Genomic DNA, 24,536 nt, shown 5'->3' with positions numbered 1-24,536 from the left:
CACTCCTAGGAAGGAGGCAGTGGCTAATCATTTCTGAAAAATCTTGCTAGGAAAACTGCAGAGACTTATCCAGGTAGTATCCAAGAGTTTAACATGATTGAACAAAAGAAAGAAAAAGCAACTAACAGGAATCATACAATTAAAACATCTGAATAACTAAACTCTGTGAATAAGGAATTCATTCTGTTCTGGGCACAAGCTGACATTCTTTAAAAATGTTATGTATGGCAGAGAGAAACACATAGCTATATACATCCAATATAAATATTACAAGCATTTCTCCATCAGATGCTCTCTGAAACCATTTTAATATTAGCTAACACTTACAGCAGTAGTCCCCAAACAAGGGTCTGTGAACCAGCACTGGTCTGTGGCATGCCAGAAACCAGGCCACGCAAACAAGGTAAGTAAGTAAGTAAGTAAATATTTATTACAGTCAAAGACCAGCAATACACATTAGTTTTTACACTATGTTAAAAAATACTGACATTAAGATATAATTAAAAGACATTGACATTAAAAATGGAAAATAACATACATGTTCTCAGATTGTTCGGGTCACTCCCTAGTTTACCTGGGTGCAACGCTGTTAAGTATGGGAGTAAATACAATGGTCCAAAGATTGTTAGAGATCTGTCCAAATAATTGGTACAAGATGACAACTATACTTCTGTAACCAATTTTTTTCTTATGGACATTGCAGCAGCACAGAACTTTGCCACTGCATACGTGGTAGCCGGGTTTGTGTCCTGGAGGAGAAATCCTAGCTAAAAATTGTCTGCCTTCCCAGGCAATTTCTTTAATAAGGGGAGAATATGTGCAGACCTACAAGCTCTGTATAGCTCGCAGTGTAATAGAACATGTGAATTATCTTCCACTTCTCCTTTACCACATATACAAACCCGTTCTGCTATAGGTGTTCTCTTATACCTGCCCTGGAGGAGTGCTGAAGGAAGAATGTTAAATCTAGCTCTGAAGAAAGCTATTCTTTGTTTTGGGAAGATCAGGTCATTTAGATATCTTGCCGATTCCCACACACCTTGTTTGATTCTGTCCCTACTGTGGAAAGACAACCTATTTAGTACTTCTTGGAACTCCATGTCCTTCATTCTATTAATTACTACTTGCTTTGCTTGATCAAAGCCTAGGGACATTAAGAATACAGGTGAGAGCCCATAAGAGCCCAGCTTGTGATCAATTGCCTGTTTCCAGGGGGAGGAGAAATTGTCAGTCAACACTAGTGGGGACAGTCCCTCTGAAAAGAAATGCATTTTAAGCCAATGAATGATCATCATCTTCCATGCTCTTACTTGAATTTGAGGCATGCCTGTCTCAATTCTTAACTGGGCATTCCATTGGGTGCAGCTAAGATGGCTCTCAGGAATTTGGTTTGTATGGTTTCTAGCAAGTCTCTCTTTGCAAGGATTCCTGTTTGTGCCCCATGCAGAATTTGTGCCAATGTTTTGGCCTCAAAAAGTTTTAAGGCAGCAGGTACTAACTGACCTCTACCTGTATAAAAGAAATGTTTAATTGCATTTGAGGACCTATTGGCTACTTGCAATGTGTGATCCAAGTGTTCCTTCCATATCCCTTGCAAGTGGAAAACCACCCCAAGGTATCTAAATGTTCTAACCTGTTCCAAACTATGTCCTTCTATTTTCCAGGCGTATTGGCTTGGTCTTTTAGCAAAAACTAAAATTTTTGATTTATCAAAATTAAGGACCAGATTGTTTTGCCTGCAATAGCCGAGTGTTGCCCTAATTGTTCTCTTCAGTCCTACAGGGGTTTGTGAAATGTTAGCGGCATCATCAGCATATAAGATAATTGGCACTTTGCGTTGTGCTAGGTTAGGAGAATGGAAATCAGGGTTCTGTAAGAGATCAATCAGGGGATTAATATAGAAGTTAAAGAGGGAGGGGGACAGGATGCAACCCTGCCATACCCGTTTTTGTACTCTTACTGAGCCGGTTAAACTCCCTTGGGGATTACAACTCACTTTCAAGATGGAATTGGCATACAATTTTTGTATGAGGACGAGGAGGCGTTTATCAATAGAGGTGCATTTTAATTTCTCCCAGAGGGTGATCCTGGATATTGAATCAAAGGCCTGCTTAAAATCAAGGAAGGCCACAAAAAGAGAGGATTTTTTTTTATATGTATATTTTTGTACTAAATGGTGGAGTACCAAGATATGATCCATCATCGATCTTCCTTCTCTAAAACCGGCTTGTTCGTCTTTGATTATCCCCTGAAATTAACCAATCTTGATGTTTATAATTTACGTGTTTGGCATTCAGTTTACTAAGAACGTTTAGAAGACTAATGGGTCTATAGTAGCCTGGGTCATTTCTATTACCTTTTTTATAAATTGGTATAATAATTGCTACTCCCCATTCTCTAGGCATATGGCCTGTTTTATCTATAAATATAAACAGTGATGCTAAAAGTGGAGCCCACCAACTGGCATTCTTTTTGATTATTTCTGGCAGGACATTATCAGCCCCGGGTGCCTTATTAGCCTTTAGGGCTCCAATCAACCGGGATATCTCTTCTGGTGTAACAGGGGGCCAGTAAGGAGTTTGGTCCAAACTAACTTGGCTCTCCTTGGTTACATAGTCAGGATCTGTATAAAGCTCCCTAAAATACTCTTCCCAGGCATGAATCAGAACCTGATTTGTTGGGGGTAGGGGAGGTTTTCCTAATTCCCTGGTGATGTACCAAAAAAGGGATGTATTTTTTGTCCTGACTGCTGTAATTAGTCTATGTCAAGACTCCTTCAGAGCCGCACTTTTCTTTTCTTTTAGAAGGTTCTTATATTGGGCTTTCAGCTGCTTTAAGTAGTATCTGTGATCCTCAAAGGGGCACTTTTACTTTTCTTGTATTCCATATTATGTATCCTTTTTAGTTGCATGCAATCTCTATCGAACCAATTTTTGTTCTTTGAAAAAGGCCTTTTGGAGTGAGCTAGTGATCTGTTACTGAGAACTGAATTCAAATTTAAAATTAAGGATTCAAACCCCTCTAGGCAAGATCCTCCACTCTTATTTCTTAGTAGAGATGTACGTAGCTCTATGGTTTCAGGGGCTAACATCCATTTGGTAGCGTTTTTCTCGTTCCATTTAATTTTTATCTGGGTATTTTGAGTCTCTAACCTGGGTAGGTAGGCTGTGCCTGCCCTTAGATTTCTGGTGCAATGTGAGAGTAAGGAGTATTGTATTATGATCGCTTTCCAGTCGCGAGTCTACCTCCATCTTCTGCAAGAACTTCAGGAGGTCATATCCATTACTCACCTGTAGATTTTCTTCCTGCTCCCCGATATGTATATTCTGCTGGAAAGTCATCCCATGGGGACCCGTTAAGGATACAAAGATCCAAACGTACAGTCATTTGTCTTACACACAAACCTGCCTGATTAGCTTTAGGGTCTTTAAATTGTCTGGAATGCAAAGATTCTCCTGTTACATTTTCATCATAATGAATTTTAAAATGATTAAATAATGCTTGATCATTTGGTCCCATTCTAACATTTAAATCCCCCCCCCCCTATAATTATTGCAGCTTTGGGGAATTTGGCTGAACAGCCAAGAGTAAAATCTTCTATGCTGTCCCAAATCTTGTTAATCACATTATTCCTATTGAGTGGAGGAATATAGATATTAAAAAGCAAAATCTCCACCTGTTTAAATAAGAGTAATGTAGTTACAACCCATGGCTGGAAAGGTGGCAGTGGTACACATTTAAATTGCAAGGATGTATTAACTAATGTCACAATATTCCCTTTAGCTCCCCCCCCCCCACATTGCTTGGGACAGCTGGGATTGAGTTAACCCAATAGCCATCTAACTGAATCTCTGTGGAGGCCCAGGTTTCCTTCAAGAAGAGGATGTCAAATTGTGATATGTAGTCAAAATAGAGTTGGTCTTTTGATGGAACAGACCAACCTGCTATATTCCAGGTTATAAGGGAAAGTGGGTCAACTTTTGCAGCTCATCAGGAAACTTGATTTATACAAAGGGAAGTTGTCTGGTTGTTACCATGGATTGAGGTGTCATCGCACACTGAATTGGCCTTCTTTAAAAATAGGGAGGACCCGTCTAGGTCATGTGTAGATTCTTGAGGAACTTGTTCAGGGTAAGAGGTTTTAGCAGCAGCTAACAGAGCTTGCCATTCCGATGCCTCTTCTCTGGGTGTAGGACAAGGCGTTATTAGGTCGTCTTTCATTCTTTGAGATGGTGGCTCTGACGTGGGTCGCCTCTCAGTTTCTTGGTTTGGTGCTGAAGGTGTCATGGGATATTCACACAGGGATGAAAACATCTCCATCTCTACTGGGATCTCTAATACCCCGTTTGGGTCTTGGGTTCTATTTTCCATGATCTTGTATTCATGTAATCCTTTGTCCTCTGGGGGGAAAGTGAGAGGCTCAATTATTGGGGAAACCAGATCTATAAGCAGCTCTCTGTGTCCATTGTGACCAATAAGGATTTCTTTAAATTTTCTAACTTGTATAATATATTGTCTTGTTCTTTCCTTGTGAGAGTGCCAAAAGCGTTAATGAGACCAGCTTCTGTGCTGTTAAGTATCTCTTCTCCGGACAGGGCTGGTTGACTCCCACTGTCCTTCTCTCTTTTTTCCAAGGTTGAAAATGAGGAGGCGGCAGCCACCTTGGGAGCTCACGTTAGCTATTAATGGAGTAACCCTTTCCTCATCAAAGACTTTGATGGGAAAGATTTGGAAGGAGGCTAAATATGCCTTCATCTTGAATAACATCTGTGGTATGGTGGGCTGTTTGAAAGACAGGAGAATTCCCTTCCAATTTGGGGCCTCAGGCAACCACTCCACAGCACGGAAATCAATCATGCCCCTGTGACAGTGAAGAAGCTGGCTTAGGGAATTTAATATTGCACTTCTGGAATTCCAACGTCCATAATTAAGTCCGTTCAACTGGATTCTAAAAGCTATCTGTTGGGTTTGTAGTGAGCGATGTGATTGTTGTAATTGTGGGAGGGATGCTTTCCTGATTTCTTCTTTATTGATACCTTTTCCTCTCATTGCATTTTCTGGGGAGGGACTGTTTTTCTGAGAGGACTGCCATTTTTTATCTGACTCTTTAACTGTTTCTCTGGCTCTTTGCTCTTTTTCCTTTTCCTTAGCCTGCATATGGGAGTTAACCAAGTCTTCTGCAAGATCTTTGGTGAGGGTACCTGGGGCCCAATATTGTACTTGAAGAAAAACAGCTAAATCTTTTTTCAATGTCTCTACATCATGTTGGATGGCAATTAATTGTTCAAATATTGAAACCACCGTTTGCGCTATGAGAAGGCATTGCTTTGCCATAAACTCAGTTGAATTTTCCCAAGGTAAACTCTCCATGCTCTGAATTATGTGGTTGTTGGTCGCCTTTTTTGCCTTTAGCTCAGCTTCCATATAGGAAGTTATTGGGCTAGTTGTTTGTGAGAAGAGCTGGCTTTCAGTTTGCTCCCCCCCCCCCCCCAGATCGGGAAAGTCTAGTAAATGCTGTTTTGCCACATCTTTTTGCCGGTCCTGTTCTAATCTCTCCAGATTGTTGGGGATAGGGAGGTTACTTTTACTTACAGATCTCTTGCCAACAAAGAGTTCCTCAATTCTTGGTTGTTATGTTGTCTTCACTGGCGGGAGAGATCCTGGGCTGGAGCCATGGCGTTTCTTTCTTTTTCCCATGCTTATTTAATTATGGGCAGCAACAAAAGTTTTTGTTTGTATTATGTTCTACGCTGTTATCTCCACCAAAAAATGTTAATTAAATAAAAAAGGATCCAATGGGAGTACTAAAAATTGATAAAATAAAATAAAACCGGGAGACACTACTGCAAACACGCTCCAGCTGCACCGGCTGCAACTCCGCCCCCCTCCCCCCGCAAACAAGGTAAGCCCCAACTGCAGGATGCAGACAGCACATGGAACCATGCCCCCTCTGGTCCACGGAAAAGACTCACTCCACAGAACCTGTCCTTGGTGACCAAATAGTTGGGTCTGCTAACTTACAGTATCTCTTATATTGATAGACCTCGTCTAACAATCACTGGTTCAACAACCATTCAAAGTTATAACAATGCCATTACAATGTTTCCCCAATCATATGATTGTAATTCAGGCACTAGGTGACCAGCATGCAATTCAACATGATAGCAAACCAAGAAGCAAATGGGATTTTCTACAATACCTCTGTAAATTTTTAAAATATATTGAAATAAACTGCATTTCTCCCCTTCTACTGTAATTCATAGGTGGGTTGCTCCTGGTTTGGCCTGGATCAGGCGAACCAGTAGTGGCAGTGGTGGGGAGGCTCCATCCACGTGCCCGGACGTTTCTGTGCCTGCGCAGAAACTTCTGTGCCTGTGCAGAAGCATAACGTGTGCACGAGCAAACCGGTAATGCCAGGATTTGCAACCCACCTCTGCTCTAAATATGAGAACATTATAACATCTTTTTAAAATGAATGTAAATGAGTAGATAGCAGAAAATGCATATGCTTCTTACAGAAGGAGCTCCTTGAATAAAGCACAGGTACACATTGGAAAGTACGTATAGTGCTCCACAAAGGTTAAATATCTACTTTTCTGCTCCTGGCAAAATAGATTTAACTAAATCAACAACAATATCATGATAAAAAGCCTGATGATGAAAAATTTCTTCCTATTTAATCAGATATAGTTCAGTATGATACAATGTTGAGGAACATTTTTCTAATGTTTATTATTTATAATAAAAACAGGATGTGTAAAATTAAAATTTGCAATGAGAGTCTCAAATAAAAAGTCACAGTCAGCATATACTAATATAATAAAGAATCAAGTAAACACCTGGAACTTTTAAAAAAACTTTTCTCAAGTAATAAACAGATATTTTTTTCTTTAAGAATCAATTAATCCGGCAAGATCTTTAACAAAATAATATTTAAAAAAACATAATGACAGATTAAAAAATGTTTGACAACCCTATGCAAAGTTTTCACAGTTATACTGGTATATAGGTAAGAATCAATAAAAAGTTTTATCTGGACTCAGCAAACACTCGTAAATATTTAATTTTTAAGAATATAAACAGCAGGTGTTGAGATACGTTAATAATTAGCACTTTCAGAGAATTGCTAAATAGATGATATATTTATGAAGTTATATTTCACACATTACCACTGTAAAATCCCAGCAATTAAAGCATATACTTTCCAACATTTCACGACAAACGGTATCTATCTTGACTATGTGGTCTTTTTTTATTGCTTCATATTACTAAACTAGAATGCTGTTTTTACTACATGATATAAATTGCAAGTAGCTGTCATGCAAAGAACTTAATAATCCTTCTTCTTTTCCATTTTTTTTGCACTGTCTTACAGTATTTTATTATATTATCTAGGTTTATGTTGCTATTTACATGCACTTTCGTGGGAATATATTTTAAATAACATAATTTTAAAGAATTTTATAAGTAATAAGAAAATTATTGGTAGCTATATGTAAAGAAAAAATAATGTTTTTTCAAAAGATTCACTTCTTTGGTTTATTAGTTCTGCTAATTATATTAGACTGGCAATGCACCAAGGAATCATCTAGTTTCTCTTTGAGAAAAGGTGGGACTAAAAGCCTTTATCCTGGACCTGCCTCATCACAAGTAAACAGATTCAGTTAGACAAAAGAGGAAGTAGGTGTTACAATTATGATCTCTTCGCGTGCGAGAGAAACTTCAATAAGAAAATGCAAGTTAGCTTCATGAACGATATACTGCTTTACAGCTGGGTTATATATTGGATTAACTACAGATACAAAGCAAAAACTTTATAAATTTATAAGAGCCGAGGTGGCGCAGTGATTAGGGTGCAGTACTGCAGGCCACTTTAGCTGACTGTTATCTGCAGTTCAGCGGTTCAGATCTCACCGGCTCAAGGTCGACTCAGCCTTCCATCCTGAGGACCCGGACTGTGGGGGCAAGTTGCTGACTCAATTTGCTAAAAAAATTGTAAACCGCTTAGAGAGGGCTGAAAGCCCTATGAAGCGGTTTATAAGTCTAATAAATAAATAAATAAATGTAATCCTTTCAATTTTTCAATAAGGATAGGAATATGCAAACAAGAATACAGCCTGCAAAAGATTTACTTTGACACAATTGTTTTCATAACTATTTGAAATGCTCCTAGAAATAACATTTTGCCCAAGATTAACCTTTTTGTCATAATTTCAAATATTAGAGAACTACTCTGTTGAATGATTTTAAAAAATGCAGAAATTTGGTTCATAAGAATAGAACAAATTTAAATACTGATAATGCACAATAAAGCATGTTAAGTTAAAATACTTGGAAATAATTTTTCAAACGGAAATTTTTTATTCAACTAAATAAGGGTGCCACATACTAGGCTTGTGGGTTGGAATGATGGAAGCCCAGGTTCGAGACCCGAGCACCATGCAATGGGGTGAGCTCCTGTCCACAGCTCCTGCCAACCTAGCAGTTCGAAAGCATTCAAATGTGAGTAGATAAATAGTAACAGCACTCCATTATGACATGTTGGCCACATAAGTCCGGAAATGTCTTCGGACAGGACTGGCTCAATGGCCTTAAAACGGAGATGAACACTGTCCCTATTTAGATTTAGATTTTTATATTTTATTTATTATTTATAGGCCGCCCTTTTCCCTGAGGGGACTCAGGGTGGCTTACAATTCATAGGAGGGGGAGTGCAAGACAAAACATAAGACAATACGTGAGTAAAAATAGAAATAAAATAATAAAACACAACATTCATTCAACATTCGGGTGGGGCGGATTAAAATCTTTATCCCCAGGCTTGACGGGATAGCCAGATCTTAAGGGCTGTGCGGAAGGTCTGGACGGTGGTGAGGGTACGAATCTCCACGGGGAGATCGTTCTAAAGGAGCCAAGTCAGCAAAGATTCACAAAACAGGTTAAACAATAAAAAGAACTGAATGTAGTGTTGAGTTTATATCACACATTGTGTTGTCAGCAGAGCAGAAACATTTTCAGGCCAGGGGGTACAACTAGTCTTTGGGTGAGGTACTAGGAGAAAAGCCTTATTTAAATGTGTTTAGTATATTATGTTGAAAACTAAATCTAATTAATATTATTTTCTCATACGCTTTAGTTTTATTTTATCATTTGTCAACTCTATTGATGGCTATAAAGCTGCCACCGCATATTCACAGATACTCAACCAGCATCTATTTATCACATTCCCAAAGGAAAATGCTGCCTCTGTCATATATAAATGGCAAATCTCCCAAGGTGTCCCTCTTAAAAATGTTGCCTTTTTGGAATCAAATAGAGACATTGAATATTAGGTAAAGTACCTAGTACTTTACTGAGATTAAGTAGAAGACAAAAGTAACATTGTCCTAAATTCTGGATTAAAGGCTATTATCCAGAAGACTCTGGAAAATTACAGAGAAGCCAGAAGACCTGTTTTAGGAATTCACTTGCTCTGAGCAATAGGTAAATAACATCAGCCAATATTAACTTTTACATTTTTGTTTGAACTGCTGCTTAAACTTTATTGTCTCTAGTATTTATGTCCACTGTATAAACTCTACAATTGAGCTTTATGTAACTGACAATCATTTTACAGCAATGTCCTACATCAATAGGAAACAAATATATTGAGATCTCTATTCAGAGACGTACATTTTCCTTTCCTTTCTATATATTTTTTTCTATGGAACTACTTGGGAATTTATTGAAGTTGCAATTCCCTATTTGTACATTCTTTGCTAGTGAATGTTTTATATGTGACTGGTTAAAGCTAAAACTGGATTTTTATTTTTATTTAAAAAAATTGACTTTATCTCCCTCACAATTGAGCCTCCTTTCCAAAGGAAGGGATAAAAAAACAAGTTGATTCTCTTAGTTCCAAATCTCAAAGAAACAAGGCCAGAAGATGATGCTATGGAATTTAGTTATTCTTTTCCTTTTAAGAACAGCACAGGTCAGGGAAGTTCTCTCACATGCCGGGGCTTCCCTTTCTGTAAGCATCAAGAATTACTAAGGCAGAAGGTGGAATTAAGGTGCATAGACCCAGAGGACTTCTGAGACAGAGAACTTCACTTGAAAGGCTAAACGCTACACTTTGGGCATTCTGCATTAGACAACATTATGATCATGTAAGGCAGGGCTGACAAACTCGTGGCCCACGGGCCGGATGCATCACATGCTGACCATGCCCACGCCTTGTTTAGCAAAGGGGGGAGGGAGTCCTGATATGTCAAGTGACATCACCGTGACAATGCGACTTTAACACCCCTGATGTAAGAGATTAAATCATAAGCAAAAAAGTTACAGTTGGCTTAGATAAATACCTTGTGCAGATAATTGATACATCTATTGTTAAAATTTAATAATAAAAGAGCTGAAAAGGTTAAGCAACTATACCAGACTTCATTAATTCAACAGCAAGGAAAGGTAGGAATACTAACATTTTGCTTTGGAGACCCACATTTAAGTTTTTACTGACACATCTTTTGTTAACCCTCTTTCGAATAATTATGGACAGCTATACCAAATGTATTGCCCATTTTTACTTCAAAACCAGACCTGCACTTTTTAGTGTATATTAAGTGCATATTTAAAAACTGTGAACATTCAAATGTTGGGGAGGAAAATAATAATAATTTCAGAGAATACAAAGTCATATTCATTACATGTTGTTACTATTAAACTTAGTACAGTTGCAGATAAAATAAAATAAAATTAATTCGTACATATTTATGAGCTGCAATCGCATCTCATAAATCACAAAACAAATAAATTTATATCTTTCACTGTGTTGGTATCTGCAACAGGATCTAGAAATGCTAGTTACAGCTTTGCCAGAAACAAATTATAAAATAGTAACACAGAAAGCACACACTGTTCCATTTCCACATATATATAGTTTGAGAAAACTGTAATTTGAAAAGGTTGCAGTTCAAGCTTGTTAAACATGATGGTGGAAGATTTCTACTTCTCTTAAGAAATCAGACTAGTGTAGAGGTGGTATTACACAATTTGATACTGATAGTGGTAGGACTTGTTTAAAAATGTAGACAATTTCATACAATTAATACTATGCATAGCAAGTAATTGTGTTAGAGACAGCCCCATTCACCCATCTTACACACAATTTAAAATTCTGAAATTTTATGTTGAAATAACCTAAATTTTGCAGGTACTCCTAAGCTGTAAGCCTCATAAATATGAAATAACATACCTACAGCATTGGAAATCATCTTCTGAAATTACGAAATAAATCCATTGTTACATAAGGTTGTCTTTAAATTTCCATTTAGGGTCTATTTCATAGACAGAACCTAAATGAAAATAAAGTAATAACCAGGAATTTAAGCATTTTAGAGGTTTTAAGTATCCATAACAATAGCAAGGCTCTACCATTAAGGAAAGTGTTAACAAAAATCACAACAGGCTACAAGACCAAATACATTTTTTATTAAGTTCAGTTCAAAAACTTTAAAAAAAATATATCCACATAGCCAACAATACAGGCCTATCCGAAACTAATATGAATGCAAATTTATAACTTACAATGACAAACTGCACCCATTTCAGGTAGACTCTTCAAGAGACAACGTTCCTTACAATCTTGAGGAAATCCGACACTAATGAGATATTACCATATTTTTCAGAGTATAAGATGCACCCTTTTCCCTCAAAAAAGAGGCTGAAAATCTGTGTGTGTCTTATACGCTGAATACAGCATTTTTTTTGCCTCCAGAAACCCCACCCATTTTACCAAAATGGCCATGCATAGCCTGTAGAAAGCTTTCAGAGTGCTCCTGGGGGCTGGGGAGGGCAGAAATGAGCAAAAAATGGGCAGTTTTTTTGTTCAATTTTGTGTGTGTCCGTCCCCCCCAGCTCCCAGGAGCACTCTATAAGCCTCCTAAAGGCTATCCATGCCCTTTTTTTGACAAAAACCAGACCCATTTTCAGAGAAAATGAGCCTTTTTTCGCTCATTTTTGCTTCCACACCTCCAGGAGCACTCTACAAGCCTCCTAAGAGCTATTCATGTCCCTTTTTTGAAAAAAAAAAACAGGCCCATTTTCATAAAAAACTGGTCTTTGGGGGAGGTTTGCAGAGTGCAAACACTTTTTTTTAAATTTGCCTCTTCAATTTTAAGGTGCGTCTTATACTCTGGTGCATCTTATACTCCAAAAAATATGGTAACTTTCCAGGAGCTCCTATTCAGGAAACTACTTAAGAAGAAATAAACAGATTCGTTCAAATAGCTTTGAGATTCCTCAAACACTGATGCATACAGTAGTCCTTGAGTTATGACCGCTATTGAGCCCAAAATGTGTCTAAGTGAAACATTTGCCTCATTTGATGACTTTTCTTGCCACATTGTTTGCCAAGGTGTGGAACTATGATCTCAATATTAGTTTTTGGGCGCTAAGTTCTCCATTGTTAGCATTTGCTCTAGATATTCCTGATCAGCTTGAGTTATGTTCGATATAAGACTTATAATTTATTTTTTCAAGAGTGAGATAAATTCAAGTGCAAAAGTGCTTTCCAAACCTGGCTTCAAAAACTGATGGAAGTTAGCATAGATGGCTAAATTGATAAATATTTTGATCAAAGAAAAAATACAAATACTTTTATTTCTACTTGGAAACCACTTCTGGACTTTGTGCTTGAGGTAGAAAAAAAACAAAACTTTGATTTTGGGTTTTACTGATTAGATAGATTTGTTGTTATAGAGATGGCTAGTTTATACTATTATGTAAAAGTAAAAAAGTTGAGGTTTGATATTAATGTCTTATTCTACTGCACCAAAGGGAATCAGAAGTAAATGCCTTTTATTTTTCCCATTGCTTTCCCCCACTTTTCTCTTCCCTTCTCCATTCCCTAACTTCCCTACTATTTAATTTTTATTTTCTTTTTATGCTATATTATAAACTAATAAAAATGTTTTTTTTAAAGTAATAAGGTGCAAATATATATACTCTTTCTACAGCTGGAAAATATTAAGAATATTACTAACAAAGTTTAGATAACAGTTTGTAACTTGGTGCTATAATTAGCTTGGAGTACAAGTACCAAAATCAAACAAGCCACAATGTGGGACTGTATTTTAACACAAAATGGGAAGTGAGTCAATATGGGATGTTAGGTTTACTGATACATTTATGATTTATTTACATTTTTGAGATTATTGATTTTTCTTATAATTTTTAAAATATGAACATCATTTGTCATGGCTTTTTTAATGAAATGTGATTAATAAACAGCAATAATAAACCTACAGTCAAATTTCCACTTCTGGATCAGGGATATGCAATACTGCTGATTGTTTTTTACATTACAATATCTTGGTTACCAGTTAGGTGGCAAGCAAAACCGATCATTTTTTCAAAGCTGTCATTTCCTTTTTGATAATCTTCTATTTCTGCTAATTATATACAACCATGATTTAACACAGACTTAAAGTTATGGAGACTTTAAAGCTTCCGGTTTTTCATTTTCATTTTTAAATATTTCTGCTTCCCAGGGTCGCAAGGCTTGTAACTAGTAAAAAAAATGAGGTTACAGCATGGACAAGCTGAAATTTGTGGGGAGGGGGGTAGTGGAGAATGTGGAGTCTCAAAAGGAAAACAAGTGCATTAAATCTTGCTGTACATGTTTGTTCCTTATTTTAGAAAGCAGTGAGAAAAATCCTGCTCTATCTTTTTTGCTGCTAAATGTTCCTAATGCACACTGCAAGTACTCAGGGCCCATGACTACAGGTTGCTCATCCTAGTTTTAAAGCCAAAATTAGACATCATTTCCTAAACTCATCAGATCATGTATACTTTCTCACTGACACGCTTACTATTTCCTCTCTTCTTTGAAAAATATAATTCTATTTCTGGAGGCTGGCCAGATATGTCCTTTATGTATTAAAGAAAAAAAGCCTCATATGATAGCTGAGTTAGAGTTAACCAACAAATTATCATTTTTCATTTCTTCTTAATTTTTTACTTCCATAATTACGTTTAACTTAGAACTGTAAGTTTGACTAGACTTCTCTATTACTTAACACAGAGCTTCCCAAACTTTTTCCTTATCAACGGCTTATCCAAATGTTCCCATTACGATTAATGATTTTGTGTGTTATTAATTAAATAAAAACCACTTTTACCCAGTTTTGTGTAATTTACCCACGTTTGGAAAGCACTGACCTAAGGAGACAACACTCTCTCTGTTCTACTTGAATTTATCTTACTCTTGAAAAAATAAATTATAAGTCTTATATTGAACATAACTCAAGCTGATCAGGAATATCTAGAGCAAATGCTAACAATGAAGAACTTAGGGCCCAAAAATTAATGTTGAGATCATAGTTCCACACCTTGGCAAACAATGTTATCGTATGTGGGGACAAAATTAAGCAAAACTTAGAACGGAGATAGAGAAAAACCATTCCTTTGAAGTGTGACTTTTTTGTGCAAAAGAGTTACCAATTAGTAACTATCAACCATATAGGTAGCCATCGAGTTATGTTGGCAATTGGGACTGGAATTTCTGTCACTGAGTGATGCAGTGACATCACATGATTTAACAACAGCAACTCCTGCATTGTTAACCATATCTGACTGATCATTAGCAAAGGACCCGCCTTGATCCAAGCCACTCTGGGCTCAGTCCCTCCCATCCCAAAGCATTGATAAGGTAAGGAAGTATCTTGTCTACAGCTCACCTTATCTGCATCCCCATATCTGTGCTCTTTTGGCTGCCTTGCATTTCTGCTGAACTTTTCACCCTACCCTCCACGCACCCTAGTATCCTCTGGCCCTCTCGCCCTTGCTTGCCTTGCTGGCTTTGTCACTGTGCGCCCTGGCCCTGCCAGCCTTGCCATACAATGCTCACCAACCCTATTGCCCCTGCCAGCCTTGCCACTCCTCAAGTCCTTGCTGACTTTCACCATCTTCTTCCTGCCACTGCTGAAAAACCCTATTCTGCCTGGCTCTCAAGAGGCAGCAGCTGCTTGCATCAGGCCTTCTTCCTCAGACTGTGCCCACCCCTTATCCAAATTGCATATGGCAATTTGCCTGAATTGCAGGTGATCCTGTCCTGAGATCTCTGGAAGCTTCAGAAGCCTTCCAAAGGTCATATGGGGAGCAGCAAACCGGTTGGGATGGCACGGCCAACCGAATGCAAAGCTGTCCAAAGGGCAGAGATGGGAGCAGATAGGCAAGGGGAGAGGGGAAAGTGCTTCTGCAGTTTTAAGTGCAGGCAGTTGCTAAGCACCTGAATTGTGATCACATGACCACAGGGTGCTGCAACAGCCTTTAACTTTGAAGACCAAGAATAACTCCTCTTTGCTGCTGTACTGGTCGTACCTGAGGACTATCTACACTTGGTGGAATCAGAGCTGATGGCTAAATAGGATTACATACTCTGACACCCACCCTTTCTCTACCTCTGTCACATACAACTAATAAAATATGTGATTCCCAGAATAACTGTCCAGAAAGTTAAGACTAGACATGCAACTTTTAAAGAGATGGAGTAGTGCTTAAAAACTACATAAAATAAGGCAGGAACAAATTTTTCATGGCCATTTCAAAGTATTAAGCATTTGTATTTTTACAAAATTCTGTATCCTCTGCCTTTCTTTCAAACATTCATTGAAAAGAACTGACTTCCAATACAAATAAAAGCCAAACTTTTCATCTAGCTATGGTGAACACTGAAATACTTTCCATCACAACTTTCTATCAGATTTTTAAATTTTAAATTAGATTTTTTTTATTTTTATCAAATTTATTTTAATAAAATGCTTTTGAAGTAAAAATCTATCTATCTGCAAATAAAACAAAAGTTTAGAGTGTATGTTTTTGACTATTGGCCAGGGCGATATAAAAGCATAGACAGAAAAAAACTGAAAAAAATATACAAAATGTAAGGTTACATCTAGAAAAAATTATATAAAGTGTATCATTTTTTTCTGAAACATATACAATTTAACGTATGAAAACAAAAATATATTTTGTGTCCGTCAACAAAGTTATACAATCATTGAGCTGATGTTTGTGTGCTATGCTGCCTATCTAGTGCCACAAATGATAGGCACATGAAAACAGATTCAGCAAAACACCAGGAAAAAAAGAGAAAAGTCACATAACATAGAAAAATTATGGTAACAGTATGAACTTCAAGGCTGATCAGGATACCATAGTCCTGACACCTTAATTGTACAACTAGGAATTTGTCCCAGTTTAACCCATATTTCCTACACTTCCTTAGTAATCATGTTTAAGTTTATGCAACTCAGGTTACTAATACTGCAACGTGCTCTACATGGGGCTGCCCTTGAAGAGCATCCGGCGACTTCAGCTAGTTCAGAATGCGGCCGCGCGAGCGATTGTGGGTGCACCTCGGTTCACCCACATAACACCTATCCTCCGCGAGCTGCGCTGGCTACCTGTCGATCTCCGGGTGCACTTCAAGGTGCTACTTACCACCCATAAAGCCCTTCATGGTAGTGGATCTGGATACTTGAGAGACCGCCTCCTGCCAATTACCTCCTCGCGACCAATTAGATCACATAGATTAGGCCTCCTCCGAGTCCCATCTGCCAGTCAGTGTCGACTGGCAACTACGCGGAGGAGAGCCTTCTCGGTAGTAGCTCCGACCCTTTGGAACGATCTCCCCGTGGAGATTCGTACCCTCACCACCCTCCAGACCTTCCGCACAGCCCTCAAAATCTGGCTATCCCGTCAGGCCTGGGGTTAAAGTTTGTAATCCACCCCCACCCGAATGGTATGAATGTTGTGTTCTATTTTTAATTATGTATTGTTCTTATGTGTCACTGTTTGTATCCCCTTCCCCATGAGTTGTAAGCCGCCCTGAGTCCCCCCAGGGAAAAGGGCGGCCTATAAATAAACTTTAAACTAAACTAAACTAAACTAAAATACCAAATTTTCAGGTTTCTTGAAAAAACATTTTTGGTTACAAATTCTGAACACTCTCCAAAGTTTTAAAATAAAAGAAATGTTTTAATCTTTTGATTTATTCTATGACAAACATCATGATAGTAGAACAGCACTACTTCTATACAGTAGTAATACATTGCCCTTCAAAAGGTGTCCTACAGGTGAAACGACAGAAGATGTCTTTTTATGGGTATTTCCTACCATGAAAGTTTACCTGACAAACTCCATTGATGAAAAAACTTGCAGGATATACAGGGTTATGACTTATGACCGCAATCAAGCCCAAAATTTATGTTGCTAAGCAAGACATTTGTTAAGTAAGTTTTGCCCCATTTTACAACCCTTCTTGCCACAGTTGTTAATCGGTGCACTTGTTAAATTAGTAATACGGTTGTTAAATGAATCTGGCTTCCCCATTGACTTTGTTTATCAGAAGGTCGCAAAAGCTGATCACAAGACCCAGATACACTGCATCTGTCATAAATATGAGTCAGTTGCCAGCACCTGAATTTTGATCATATGATCATGGAGATGCTGTAATGGTCATGTATGAAAAACGGGGACAAGTCCCTTTTTTCAGTGCTAAATGAACTGTTATGAGGACTATTTGTGCAGAAACTTTCAAACTAACAAAACATAAAAGTTAGGTAAAGGGGCTGAGACTTTATATTCCCATTTGTCTGTCCATCAGTATTATTATAACTGAATAGAGTAGGACAGTAACGGCTACCCTTTTTGACACAGAGTGCCGAAACGAGAGCGTGCATGCTCCTTTTTGGCACCGACTGCCAAAGCGTATGTGCTTGCGAAGCACATGCATGTGGCAGAAACAGGAAAGCAGATGATCTTCTGGTTTCTGGTGCGCGCATGCGCCGGCTTTGCCTGGCCTTTCAAGGGTTGTTGCATCCCCCTGCCTGCCCCCTGTCCCCATCAGGGTGGCGGGACATCCCCATCGACAACCTGGTTCTGCAGCCCCAGACAGTGAGAGAAAGTTGAGCCGCCTCCCTCCGCCAGAACCCAGAAGAGCAACAGGCGATGGCTCGGAGAGATAGCTCTGCATGCCACTTCTGGCATGCATGCCATCATGGGAGGAGGACAAAGTACAGAGTACAGTACAGCACAGAGAGAGACACTGCCAAAGAAAATGTAGGTTTCAAAATAAACAAAATCTTGGTGGAAGCTACAGAGAAAAAATCCTGGAAACTTCCTACAGCGCATCCCTACAGGAGAGGCAGGTGGAAAGCATCTCAGAACATTGATGACTCCTTCATTGTAAGCACACATTACTGATCATGTGACTCAGAATGGATTACTGTACTACAGTAAAGTAATCTGGTCTATGCTTCCCTATATACACACAGATGTAACACAAAGGAAAAACAAAATACAGAAAAATGGAATGCAGAATAAAATACAGTGCCTCTTATGGCCTTTGGAAGAGAGTTTGGAAACAATTTCAGAATTCATGCTCTGCATACTTTCCCTACTTTGTTTTATAAGACGTAAATGGTTTTACACAGCTATTGACTGAAATAAGTACTTTCTATCCAGAAGTTTCATGTGCAGCATCACACAATAGATAATGAAAAGCCTTTTTAGCAGATACAAAATGAGTATAATAGAAGAAATGTACCAATTGTTTTTGGCAATGCTTGTATTTTCATAACATCTTCAGTGATTGTAGGAAAATAATTGTCGGCTCTAATCCTATGCACTCTTAAAGGAACTGATTCCTGGGTAAACATGTAAAGGATTATACTGGAATGCATGAAATAAATTTCTAAATCCATGGATGAACTGTTAATGGTAGAGAAATAAGTGCATTCTCAAGTATTGTTGAAAGAAAAAGATGAAAGCAATCCATTGGAAAAGCTACTTTTTGCCCAAATCTTATAATTCAGGATACAAATAATTTATTACAGCTCTCTATCATTTTGATTTTGTGAAAAGATTAAAAGATAGCTGCACTGACCTTTAATATTTTTGTTACGTCACTACCCAAAGAAACCCAGGCATAGCTCTTTCTTCCAATTATGCAATGCAAAAAGAGAGGGAAGTCACACAAACTTCACTACTGAACATTAATTGGGGCGGGGGGGGGGGGGGGAGAGAACCAGACTGCAAGGATTCAGATTTATGATGCATTCAAAAATCTTACATTCCAATTTAGTAAACAAGTCTTGCAAGCATTAAGAAAGATCCTTAGTACAAATTAGTGTAAGAATCAAATGTCTAGTAGGTTTTCACTATCTATTGCAACTGATTAGGACAGTGAGAACTGAAGTCCTAAATAGTGTTTCTCCTCCAGCATAGCTCTTTGACATAAGGACTGAGGAACAATCTTGTCTTTTTGTTTGGGCATTTGATTTTTGTTTTTCACAACTTAAAAAAGCTGGATAGAAATTACAGAAAACTCATTGTATACCCATTAAGTAATTACTATAACTTTAAGCTACTATTTTACATTATGAGAGTCTAGCCCCTTCCTAGGTTCACACATTTCCAGTCCTTGCTTTTCAAGTCTAGATGAATTGTTTTGCATAATAATGGATTTGCTTAATGTCGCGATGAATGATATCTTAATATTTTATCTATTAGTATTTGAATACTATATTGTTTATTTCACGAATATTTGGCCATGTTGAGATATGAAACAGTATCAAGACCAAAACATAGCGAACCTAAGAAGTAAAATCCTCTGATTTACTAACAATTATGGATTGCAGGACTCCTGGCAAGGTTAAATGCATTTGTATGGGCTAATCTGCGGCTTAATATTTACACATTTGATAAAATAATGAAATCTCTTATGTCTGAATGTTTTATATTTCAATATGAGATCACTATAGTTAATGAAGGTATCTGATCCAACATTTATAAAAGTTGGGAGCAGTGGACGGAGAATAAATAGCATCCATCTTTGTTCCCATTTTTTCACCTAAGTTTCTGCTTAATGGAGAAATGTTATTACATAAAGGTATGCAGAGCAAATACACAAAGGTGTGTTTGCATATAGTGAAATAAAAAACTCACCTTCAATAGCTAGAATTCAGCACGAGCTATTGGTTCCAGGAAGCAATATTTTAGGTAAACAATCTTGTGATAACGCAATACAATCTTTATATATTGAGCAAAAAGCTTCCTTTCAGAACAGAACAATTTGCACAATATCAAATTATATTATTATTTCATCATTTCATTTTTAAACCCAACCTTGTGAAACTGATATCCCTCCTTTAGTCCAGAAAAATCACCTGAATGTTTCAATCCTAAATTCCTTTACATCATATAATAATTTTTAATTCTCCTCCCAATCATCCATTTCAGATAACAGGTTCAGTTACATTTTATGTCTTATGAATTCCAGCAAAAGGTCCAGCAGTTATTTTGTAAATATATTTATACCTTTTAGATTCAGGTGCCCTTTCAATTATAAGCAGTCCCCCCCACACACACACTCAACAAAATTTAACCCCCAAACCCTGATCTTGATCCTGTCCTTAAAACTCAATGGGATTTCCAAGTTAGCACATTCTACTACTGGAACAAAGCTCAAACACGCGGAGTAATTAATCCCTTCACAAGTTTTAGAAAAGATTCCTGACCTTCTTACAAGCTTGAAGAAACCAGAAAGAACCAACACCATGCATAACAGGCACTGGCCTAGCCTTAACAGAAGTATAACTGTTGCTCTTCTCCATAAGAAGATGCTTAATTACCAGAAGGCAAAACTGGAAGGCTTGTGGGAAAGGACATTAAAACGCTCGGATTCTTCCCGGCAGCCAACCCAGCTAGTGTCCTTCTCAGGTTTAAGGGCACTTACAGAATCTGCACGAAGTACTTTTTACCCCCTGATCTTTTTTTGGGTGGGGGGTGGGGGGGGAAGGGAAGAGGGAATACAAATTGTGGGGTTCCTATAAGCTGAGCAGTGACTGTTCCAGAACATTTCTTCGACTTTTTTTTTGTATAAAATCACCCATCGCAACAACTTCCCCGAGCCTTGGACCTCTCCACCCTTTCGCCCCACCCCCAAGTGACCACTTTGAAAAGCGCGGAGAGCGATTGGCGACCAGCCCCACACATCCTGGGGTCCTGGACGTGCAGGATCTCGACCGTCGCCCCTTCCCCATTTCCTACCTCTTATTGGTCGGGAGTTGCGTGAAGGGTAGGGAGGGGGTATCATTCGGCGAAGGATTAAAGGCAACCCACCTCCCCCCACCTGTTCGGGAAAGATAGGGCTGGACCTGGCCAAGGGTACAAGAGTCCTTCCGACCAGCACCGCCGCGACTGAAGCCATGTCTCCCCTTCGCAGCGCAACCTCCACCTTCACCAATGAGCCTCCCCGCTTCTCCTTGGCGCCAACCCGTCCTTCCCCCTCCGCTCCTCTCCTCACCACGCAGTTCCCCAGCAGCAGGCCAGGCTCGGGTTCCGTGGGAGGCTCGGAGAAAGGCCTCCTCCTCCTCCTTCGGCAGCCGGAGTCTCCCGCACACCCACCTCCAAGCGACCGAGAAGCCGGGCTTGCCGCAGGCGACGAGCTTCCAAAAGCCGAGCCGGAATCCCAGGGAGGGACTAAGCTGCGGCGGCGGCAAGAGCCAATTGCCTGGCGCTCTGGAGCTCGGCTCAGCCCGGGGCGTCCCCGCTCCTGCCCCAGTTGCGCCTCTGCGCCGCAGGGCAGCAGCGCCTCCCGACGGGCACGCGACCGGTTTGGTCGCCAGGTTGCAGCACCCGCCGCTTCCTCCTCTTCCTTCTCCTCCTCCTCTCGACGCCAAGTTCCGAGCTGGGCTTCCCTTTTTTTTCTCTCTTCCTCCGGCCCTGTTAGGGGGAGAAATCTCCTCCACGTAGAAGCCAGAGCCGTCCGCCCGCCTCCTCGAAGCTCAGCGCAAAAGCCTCGGGGGGCCTCGTGCTCTTTTCCTCCAGCCCGCTCCGAATCTGGGCTGGAAGGGGAGGGAGGGAAAGGGGGAAGGGAAAGAAGGAAAAGCCAGAAGCCAGCGACCCAAAACTAAGCGACCGTCTTAGGCCTCTCCCGTGACCCGGCAGCCGCACCGAGGCTCTTCCTCGTTCCTCGCAACCACCCCCCACCGCCTTCACTTTCTTTGGCATCGCCATCGGTTCTGTCCTCTCTCTCGGTTCCCCGTCTTTCACGCGCCAAGGGTTTACCTGGGAGGTCCCACTCAGGCCGTGGCCTGTCAGTTTGATCCGGCTTCGGGTTGAGGAAATTGTTGGGTCCAACTTGATTTCTGCTCTCCGCGCAGTCTCGGAGGTGGACTCTGCGCTCTCCGATGATTGCTTTACTTGTAAAATCCACAGTGGTATCTTAAAGGCAAGCAAAATTTGTGATGCCTCAACCTTTAGTCCATTTCCTCCAGGGTATCTTTTCATACATCTACTGTCTCTCTTTCTCTTTCTCTTTTTTCTCCTTCTCTCCCTCCCTCCCTCTCTCACAGTGTGTGTGTGTGTGTGTGAGAGAGAGGGGGGGTATTAAAAGGTTTGATCTACAGCCAAGTTTGGACTTTCCCAGCCATTCTCTTGACCTTTTGTTTTGAGGACCTGAACAGTTTAATCAGCACAGTTGTTATTTTAACCAGTTCTCTTTGGTTATTAACCTTTTTTTAAAAAAAAAAAATTTCACAATTCTGCTTCTCCAAAATTAGGACTCTCCACGATGACATTTAGCATTCGGCATGGAAATCATTAGTTTGCAGGATGCCATTTGTAAGCTTTCCCATGAATTTTCAAAAGCTATAAGCAATCATTCTCTGGCATGAGCCCCTGGGGAAAAATGTTTTTTTCCCCCTTCTTCAGCTCCACACTTCAGATAGGATTTGGGGAAGGAACAAGGAAGAGCTTCAGTGTGTCTATTTGAAAAGAATCAAATCTTGAAAATCTGGGATAGAGCAAATATTGAAGAGCAATGCCCTTTTAGGAACACTTCAAAGATTCAATTGGGATCTTTTATGTCATCTCTTTTATCTGCCACATATTTTTCTTCAATGCTTTAATACTAATGGCTTGCTCAGGATCTAAACATTCTGTGAGCAATCTGGATTTTGGTATTGCAATGAAACCAAAGGTCATAGCTGCCATAAAACGGGTAATAAAAAAGACACCTCTAAAATCTAGTAAACAGGAAGGATAATGTATAAGGTTGGTCATGTGGCTTGGTTAGTTTTGCATCAGGTAAATCACAACCCATGTCAACCTATATTGACCTTTGATCTGTATGGCAAAAATTTGATGGCAAACTGCTCTTTTGCTGCCAAAGGATACAAAATAGATGCCTTAAGCCACCTGTAGTACTCCCACTCCCTAAAGTAAAATGCTAGGAGATTGTGACTTGTACCTAATTTTCCTTTTGCATTGCCTATATCCATGATGGCGAACCTATAGCATGCGGAGCCCTCTGTGCGGGCACGCAAACTGTCACCCAGCGCAGCTCCACCAGGCATGCATGCATGCCTCCCACTGGCCAGCTGATTTTCGGGTCTGCCATGGATGCAGAGGATGCACATACATGTACGGTGTGTGTGTGTTGCAGTCCTGGAGAGGGCGAAAAATGGAACTTCAGGAAGTCCTGTTTTTTGCCCTTTCCAGGCTCCAGAGACTTTTCTTGAACCTCTGGGAGGGCAAAAACGGCCTCCCCTGGGCTCTAGAGGCCAGAAACACACCCATTTCTGAACATCTGGAACTTCCTGGTTTTTGCCCTCACCAGGCTCCGGAGGCTTTCCTCGAGCCTCTGGGGTGGGGGGAGGCGAAAATGGCCTCCACCGGACTCTGGACGCCCTCCCTGAAGCTTCCTGGTGCCAAAAATGGAGCGTGTTTCCGGCCTCTGGAGGGCTTGATGAAAGCCTCTGGAGCCTGGGAGGGGCAAAACCCCTCCCTTTGCAGGAAGGTTTAGGTTTAGGTTTTATTTGCATTTGTAGGCCGCCCTTTTCCCTGAGGGGACTCAGGGCGGCTCACAGAAAACCAGGGAAGGGGGAAATACAACATTGAGACAACAACACATAATAAAATAATGAGCAACATGCATACAACATTCGGGCGGGGTAGGAATCCTTATCCCCAGGCCTGACGGGCGAGCCAGTTCTTCAAGGCAGTGCGGAAGGCCTGGACGGTGGAGAGGGTACGAATCTCCACGGGGAGCTCGTTCCAAAGGGTCGGGGCTACTGCTGAGAAGGCCCTCCTCCTTGTAGTTGCCAGCCGACACTGGCTGGCCGATGGAATGCGGAGGAGGCCTAATCTATGAGATCTTATAGGTCGTAGGGAGGTAATTGGCAGAAGGCGGTCTCTCAAGTATCCAGATCCACTGCCATGTAGGGCTTTATGGGTGATCAATAGCACCTTGAAGCGCATCCGGAGATCGACAGGTAGCCAGCGCAGCTCGCGGAGGATAGGTGTAATGCGGGTGAATCGGGGTGCACCCGCAATCACTCGCGCGGCTGCGTTCTGTACTAGCTGAAGTCGCCGGATGCTCCTCAAGGGCAGCCCCATGTAGAGCACGTTGCAGTATTCCAGCCTAGAGGTCACAAGGGCCCGAGTGACTGTTGTGAGGGCCTCCCGATTCAGGTAGGGTCGCAACTGGC

General features: G+C 40.2%; 1 protein-coding gene across 1 annotated transcript in view; it reads right to left on the bottom strand.

Moving 5' to 3' along the window:
- PIP5K1B (phosphatidylinositol-4-phosphate 5-kinase type 1 beta) overlaps positions 1 to 21,667 on the bottom strand; it is an 83,235-nt gene extending 61,568 nt beyond the window's left edge. The window contains exon 1 of the mRNA XM_032212451.1: positions 21,350 to 21,667. The gene's annotated coding sequence lies outside the window, so the exon portion shown is untranslated. The remainder of the gene's footprint in view (positions 1 to 21,349) is intronic.
- Between the last annotated feature and the right edge of the window lie 2,869 nt (positions 21,668 to 24,536).

Source organism: Thamnophis elegans, chromosome 3, assembly GCF_009769535.1.
Source record: "Thamnophis elegans isolate rThaEle1 chromosome 3, rThaEle1.pri, whole genome shotgun sequence".
In the NCBI taxonomy this organism is placed as follows: domain Eukaryota; kingdom Metazoa; phylum Chordata; class Lepidosauria; order Squamata; family Colubridae; genus Thamnophis; species Thamnophis elegans.
The sequence above is the reverse complement of the archived record's forward strand: the minus strand, read 5'-3'. Positions and strand labels throughout refer to the sequence as shown.